This window comes from Nicotiana sylvestris, chromosome 3 (assembly GCF_000393655.2).
Source record: "Nicotiana sylvestris chromosome 3, ASM39365v2, whole genome shotgun sequence".
Lineage (NCBI taxonomy): Eukaryota > Viridiplantae > Streptophyta > Magnoliopsida > Solanales > Solanaceae > Nicotiana > Nicotiana sylvestris.
In genome coordinates, this window is record NC_091059.1 from 139,769,069 (window position 1) to 139,776,405 (window position 7,337).

A 7,337-nucleotide genomic window follows, 5' to 3' on the forward strand; every position below is an offset into this window, starting at 1 on the left:
CTATACTTCTTAACTTAACTATTCAAGAGAAAAGACCACTTTAATTGAGGCAATTGGTGCTTAAGGTGAACTGATCATGAGACCAATTTGTATATGGCTGAAATCGGGGATAACGCACACCTCAATTTCTCGGTGGATCAAACGAAGTAAGAGCATGAATATATGAGATCGAAATCGAAGCTGTAAACTCTTTGTATCGAGGCCCGCCATCGAACTTGATAAACGATGCACCCTGGACTCGGGACAAGTTCTGAGACTTCGGAAAGCGTAGCGAACGATTGAGGCCGACCGATAAAGGGCCGTGATATTCACAACCAACCGGATATCACGGCGCGGATCTCGATCGATGACGATTAAGGATCAGTAATTAACAAGGGAGGAAGATTTTTATCCTTTTTAGACTTATTCTAGGGTGAAACTCTCCTACTATATAAAGGGAATTTGTTTTCTTTGATAGGACACATTGTAACACGCATACCAAAGCAATAGATATTCACTTTTCTGCTTTCCAGCTATAGCGAAGTTCTTATTTTACATATGTTCTTTATTCACGATTGACTTCGAACCCAGGGTCCGATCAAGGGCAAAACTACTGTTCAACCTAAATTCGAGCCGGGCCGTAACATTACAATTGGTTTGATCATTCATTTAGTCTTTAACTCTTTATCTAATATTTTTGATTATTTGTGTTGAATCAATCCACATATCCTTAATACCGCATATAAATTCAATTGTTATCCATTTTAAGGGTAAACAGTTTGGCGTCCACCGTGGGGCTAATGATAGTGTTGGTGATTTGATACAAATCTCCATAACACACTCTACTTTATGCTTGTTCTTTAAAGTCTTAATTTCTGGTCAGTTTAAAAATGTCTCTCAGTCTGCCATCTTGAACGTTGACACTGAGTCTGGCCATCATGGCTAAAATAACAATTTGGTGCCTAGCAATGAGGTACCTCCCGCTGACCCCAACGGAGTCCCAGTTGCTGATCCGACCGATGCTAACTCATAGGTGGCCATCATGGCAGCTCCCGACTGATCCCAAAAATAGCATTCGCGGGGGACTCCGACCAACGACTTGAGAAGCGCTCGAAGGAGAAGGCGATGGGGTTAGCCTATGGTTAATCTTCGGTTGCAGGCTCATCAAGCAGCAATAGCGTAGCTGCAGAATCAAAGCCACGCCTTAGAAGAGTTGATCCCGAACCATCCCTAGAGAACATCCGAAGGAATGGGCAGATCACCGAGAGGCCAGGTGAAGCTGAGTTCGGGGTCAATCCTAAACCAATGAAAATGCTTGAAGCATTAACGAAGCGGGTGGAATCAGGTGAAAATAAAATTGAGGCCAATGACAAAAAGATGGAAACATACAATTCCAGGGTCGATCAAATCCCGGGAGCACACCCCCGATATTGAAAGGGCTAGATTCCAAGAAGTTTATCCAGAAGCCCTTCCCTCCCAGTGCGACACGTAGCACTGAAGCCGATCATAAAGAGGTTTCATATGCATGATATCCAAAAATCTAATGGGACCATGGATCTGAATGAGCATGTAACCTCCTATACATGAGCGATCAAAGGGAACGACTTGGAAGATGATGAAATCAAGTCTGTGTTACTGAAAATATTCGGGGAAACTTTGTCCAAAAGAGAAGTGATATGTTATCACAACTTACCCCCAAATTTTATTGACTTGTTTACTATGCTTGGAGATGCTTTCGTGAAGGCCTATGCCGAGGTCATCAAGGTCGAGACCAGAAAGTCGTACCTTTTCAAGGTTAAACAAAGAGACAGCGAGATGCTCATGGAATTCGTGTTGAGGTTCCAGATGGAACAGATGGATCTGCCTCCAGTCACAGATGATTGGGCCGTTTAGGCATTTACCCAAGGACTTAACCCCCGAAGCTCCTTGGCTTCACAATAGCTAAGACAAAACTTGGTAGAGTACTCGGTGGTAACTTGGGGCGATGTCCATAACAGGTACCAGTCGAAGATTAGAGTCGAGGTCGATCAACTCGGAGCCCCTTCTAGATCCGTTTACCCTATAAGGGCCGACAACAGGTCTAAGAAAGACATTCATCAAGAGCCATGGCCGGTCCAGGATCGGTACCAACCATATAGTATGGACCGAAGAGGAAATGGGTCCGGGCATTATCCCACAAGGAACGAAAAGAGAGGCAATCGAGGGCCCAACCGTCGAGGTCTGATGAGCAAAAATGGTTTCGACAGGCCGCTCGGGGGTAGAGAAGCACCTAGATTATCAGAATACAACTTCAATGTTGATGCGACCAACATCGTATCGGCCATCTGGTGCATCAAGGAAACCAAGTGGCCCCGACCATTGTAGCCCGACCCTTCCCAAAGAGATCCTAACTTGATGTGTAAGTATCATGGAACCCATGGCCACATGACTGAGGATTGCCGACAATTGAGAGAAGAAGTTTCCTGATACGGGCACCTCCGGGAATTTCTGAGTTATCGAGCCAAAAACCACTTCAGGAATAGGGACGCCAAAAAACAGGCCGAACATGAAGAGCCTCAGCACGTCATCAAAATGATCATTGGAGGGGTCGATATCCCCCAAGGGCCAAATATAAAGTGCACTAAAGTATCTATCACAAGGGAGAAATGCACCCGAGAGTATGTCCCAGAGGGAACCATTTCGTTCGACGACGAGGATGCCGAGGGCATCCTGCAACCATAAAATGATGTGCTGGTAAAATCCGTACTTATCAATAAATATCGAGTTAAACGTGTGTTGATTGATCTAGGTATCTCAGCCAACATCATCAGATCGAGGGTCATAGAGCAGTTGGGGTTACAACACCAAATAGTGCCGGCGGTCCAGGTGTCAAACGGATTTAATATGGCATGCGAAACCACAAAATGGATGATAACCCTTCTAGTGAACACCACTGGGACAATCCAAGAGACAAAGTTCTACGTGATCAAAGGGGACATGAGGTACAATGCTCTATTCGGAAGGCTGTGGGTTCACAACATAAGGGCGGTACCCTCAACCTTACACCAGACGCTAAAGTTCCCTACGCCGGGATGAGTCAAGACGGTCTACGAAGAGCAGCCAGCCGCAAAGGAAATGTTTGCAGTCAATGAGGTAATCTGGGTGCCCTCGATATCGACATCAAGGAACATAATGCCGACCAGAAAGGAAGAGATTAAATAGCAATCACCGATGCCGGTCTCGACCAAATCGGAAGAACGAGGAGTGGACGAGGAAGATGATTACGGAGTTTCGATATCGTTCGTAGCTCCTAATGATACCGACACTACCAAATCGATGGTCGAGGAGTTGGATCACGTCATATTGATTAAACACCTACCGTATCAAAAGATGTAACTGGGCACAAGGTTAACTCCCGAGCTTAGGAAAAAACTTATAAATTTTCTTAAAGCTAACATAGACTGTTTCTCTTGGTCTCACCTCGACATGACATGGATCCCACCGGAAGTAACCACTCACAAGCTGAGTTTGGACCCGAAGTTCCATCTGATTAAGCAGAAGAGGAGGGAACAGTCCGAGGTCAAGCATACATTCATCAAGGACGAGGTATCCAAACTCCTTAAAGTAGGATCCATTCGGGAATTTAAATACCTGGACTGGTTAGCCAACATAGTGATAGTGCCCAAAAAAGGGAATTAGCTAAGAATGTGTGTAAAATACAAAGATCTAAACAAGGCATGTCCCAAGAATTCTTTTCCCTTGCCTAACATCGATAAAAGGATCGACGTGGCGACCGGGCATAAGATACTCAACTTTCTGGATGCCTATTCTGGGTACAACCAAATTTGGATGGACCCTGACAAGAAAAAAAGACTTCTTTTATCACTAAATTCAGCACCTGCTGTTATAATGTAATGCCGTTCGGATTAAAGAACACCAGTGCCACTTATCAATGCCTAGTAAACTAGATGTTTGAAGAACAAATAGTAAAATCAATGGAAGTTTATGTTGATGACATATTAGTCAAGTCCCTGCGAATAGAGGACCATTTGAAACATTTGCAAGAATCCTTCGACATACTGAAGAAATACAATATGAAGCTGAACCTAGAGAAGTGTGCATTCGGGGTCGGATCGGGAAAATTCCTCGAGTTCATGGTATCCATTTGAGGGATCAAGATTAATCCTAACAAAATCAAAGCTATAGAGGACATCACTGTGATGGACAATAACCATTTAAAGGCTGATCGGGCGTATAGCCGCCCTAGGTCAGTTTATATCGAGGTCCTCAGACAAAAGACATTGGTTCTTCTCGCTGTTAAAAAAGAAGAATAGCTTTTCCTGGACCCCAGAATGCCAGCAAGCTCTGGAAGAACTCAAACGGTACCTATCGAGTCTACCCCTATTCCACACTCCGAAGGCGGACGAATAATTGTACCTTTACCTAGCTGTTTCCAAGGTGGTGGTAAGTTGAGTCTTAGTTCAGGAGGAAGAAGGTATGCAACTTCCTATTTACTATGTTAGTAGAACTTTAGGCGAGGCCAAAACAAGACACCCTCACCTGAAAAAATTGGCGCTCGCTTTGCTAAGCACCTCCAGAAAGCTAAAGCCATACTTTCAATGCCACCCCCTATGTGTCATAACTTCTTACCCCCTGAGGAACATCATGCACAAACCCGAGCTCTCGGGCCAGTTGGCCAAATGTGCCGTCGAAATTAGCGGGTATGATATCAAGTATCGACCCCGCACCGCCATAAAATTTTAGATTTTGGCATACTTCTTGGCCGACTTTACGCTAACCTTAATACCCAAACTCGAGAGGGAATTTCTGTTGACCTCAAGGACCACCTCGGGGATTTGGCCTCTTTATACAGATAGTGCCTCAAATGTGAAGGGGTACGGGCTCGATATCGTATTAAAATCGCCTATGGGAAATGTAATTAGGCAATCTATTAGAACTGTAAAGTTGACTAACAATGAGGCCGAGTATGAGCCATGATTACAGGTCTGGACATGGCTAAAAGCCTTGGGCCCGAGGTAATCGAAGCCAAGTGGACTCCCTCTTCGCGGTAAACCAAGTTAACGGGACATTCGAAGTAAAAGAAGAATGAATGCGAAGGTACTTGGACAAATTATAAGTAACACTACATCAATTCAGGGAATGGACCCTACAACACGTACCCCGAGATCAAAACAGCGAGGCCAATGTTCTCGATAACTTAGGTTCATTGGTCAATGCCGATGAATTTAGTTCGGGATCAGTAGTGCAGCTCATAAAGTCGGTGATAGAAGAAGCCCATGCCGAAGTAAACTCAACGAGTCTAACTTGGCACTGGAGGAATAAGTATATAGTCTTCTTGAAGACCGAAAAATTTCCTTCGTATCCCAAAGAATCTAGAGCCCTGCATACCAAGGCTGCCAGATTTAGCTTGGTCGAATGGGAACTATTCAGGAGAACCTTCAACGGCAAGCTAGCCAGATGCTTGGTATAAGGAGAGACCGAATACGCCTTGAGAGAAGTTCACGAAGGCACTTGCGGGAATCATTCGGGGGCAGAATCTTTGGTTCGGAGACTGATTAGGGCCGACTATTACTAGACCGAAATGGATAAAGATGCAAAGGACTTCGTAAGAAAATGCGACGACTACCAGAGACACGCCCCGATGATCCATCAACCGGGAGAAATGATCCACTCTATTTTATCCCCGTGGTCATTTATGAAGCGGGGAATGGACATTGTTGGTCTCCTACCATAGGCACCCGGTAAAGCTCAATTCATATGATTCATGACCGATTATTTTTCCAAAAGGTCGAGGCTCAGGCATTTGAAAAGGTCTAGGAGAAAAAAGTCATTGACTTCATCCATGATCACATAATATGTCGATTTGGGATACCGATCGAGGTTGTTTGCAATAATGGAAAATAATTCATCGGCATCAAGGTAACTAAATTTTTTGAAGATCAAGAAAATCTATTAACACCTTATCACCCTAGTGGGAACGGGCATGTAGAATCAATAAACTAGACCATACTTCAAAACCTAAAGAAGAGGTTGACCGGTGCGGAAGGGAAATTGAAGGAGATCTTGCCCGAAGTCTTATGGGTGTACCGTACGACCTCAAAATCTAGCACTAGGGCCATCCCGTTTTCATTGGTCTACGGAGCCGAAGCCTTGATACCAGTCGAGGTGGGAGAACCAAGCCTCAGATTCCAATATGTAATAGAAGAGCCAAATGGGAGGCCATGATTACGAGCCTGGAACTATTGGATGAAAGGCGGGAGGCCGCCCTGGTCCGGTTGGACGCCCAAACATAGTGAATAGAAAGGAATTACAATCGAAGAGCCAACCTCCGACACTTTCAAGTCGGGGACTTAATGTTGAGGAAAGTGACATTACACACCAGAAACCCGAACGAGGGGAAACTGGGACTGAACTAGGAAGGACCATATTGAGTTGTCGGGATAACCGACAAAGGCTCGTACAAACTTGAAGCGGGAAATGACATACTATTACCGAACAACTGGAACGTGGCACACTTAAAGTGGTACTACTGCTAAGGTACGAACTTAATTACTCTTTAATCATGTTATAAGTCAGACTAACACTTGCAGGTAAATGGCCAAGGACGGATGTGACTATTAGGTCTAAAAGCACGCGTTGCACTCTTTTTATCTTGAGCCGATTTTACCCCAAAATAGATTTTTCGGCAAGGTTTTTAGCGAGGAAACAGTAAAACATGCTAACTTAGATTCAAAGACCGGTTTCAAACCGGAGTCAATGATCTTCCACTTGGTATCAACAGTATCCGAGCCCTTACGAGTTTGATCTCAACTATTGGGGGCCATCACCTTCGGATAAGGTTTTTAGCAAGGAAAAAAGAAAACTTTGTATGCTAAAAGATAAGGCTTGGTGGTTAGGATTTTTTGTAAGGGCCAAACGGTCATATGAGCAGTGCTCACATAGTCCACTCTAGCCATGACACAAGTCTTTATGTGCTTTCGATTATGTACCTTGCACACTGAGAAATGAAAGAAAGTTTTGCTTTGCTATTACACTTTTTTTTACATCTTTGACTCCAGACCCTAGAGCCCACGGGCTACCCCTACTCGTGGACTATCGAGCCCAAGGGCTACCCATACTTGGGGACTATGAAGCCCAAGGGCTACCCCTGCTCGGGGACTATCAAGCCCAAGGGCTACCCCTGCTCGGGGACTATCAAGCCCAAGGCCTACCCCTACTCGAGGACTATCGCTCGAAGAAAATTTAGATGACCCGGGCTACCGAATCCCGGAGGCACCAAACCTATTAGGCGGTTCCCAAATATAAAAGGCTACGACCGCCCTGAAAACGACTCAGAGACGTCCGAAGCCCGTAACCAA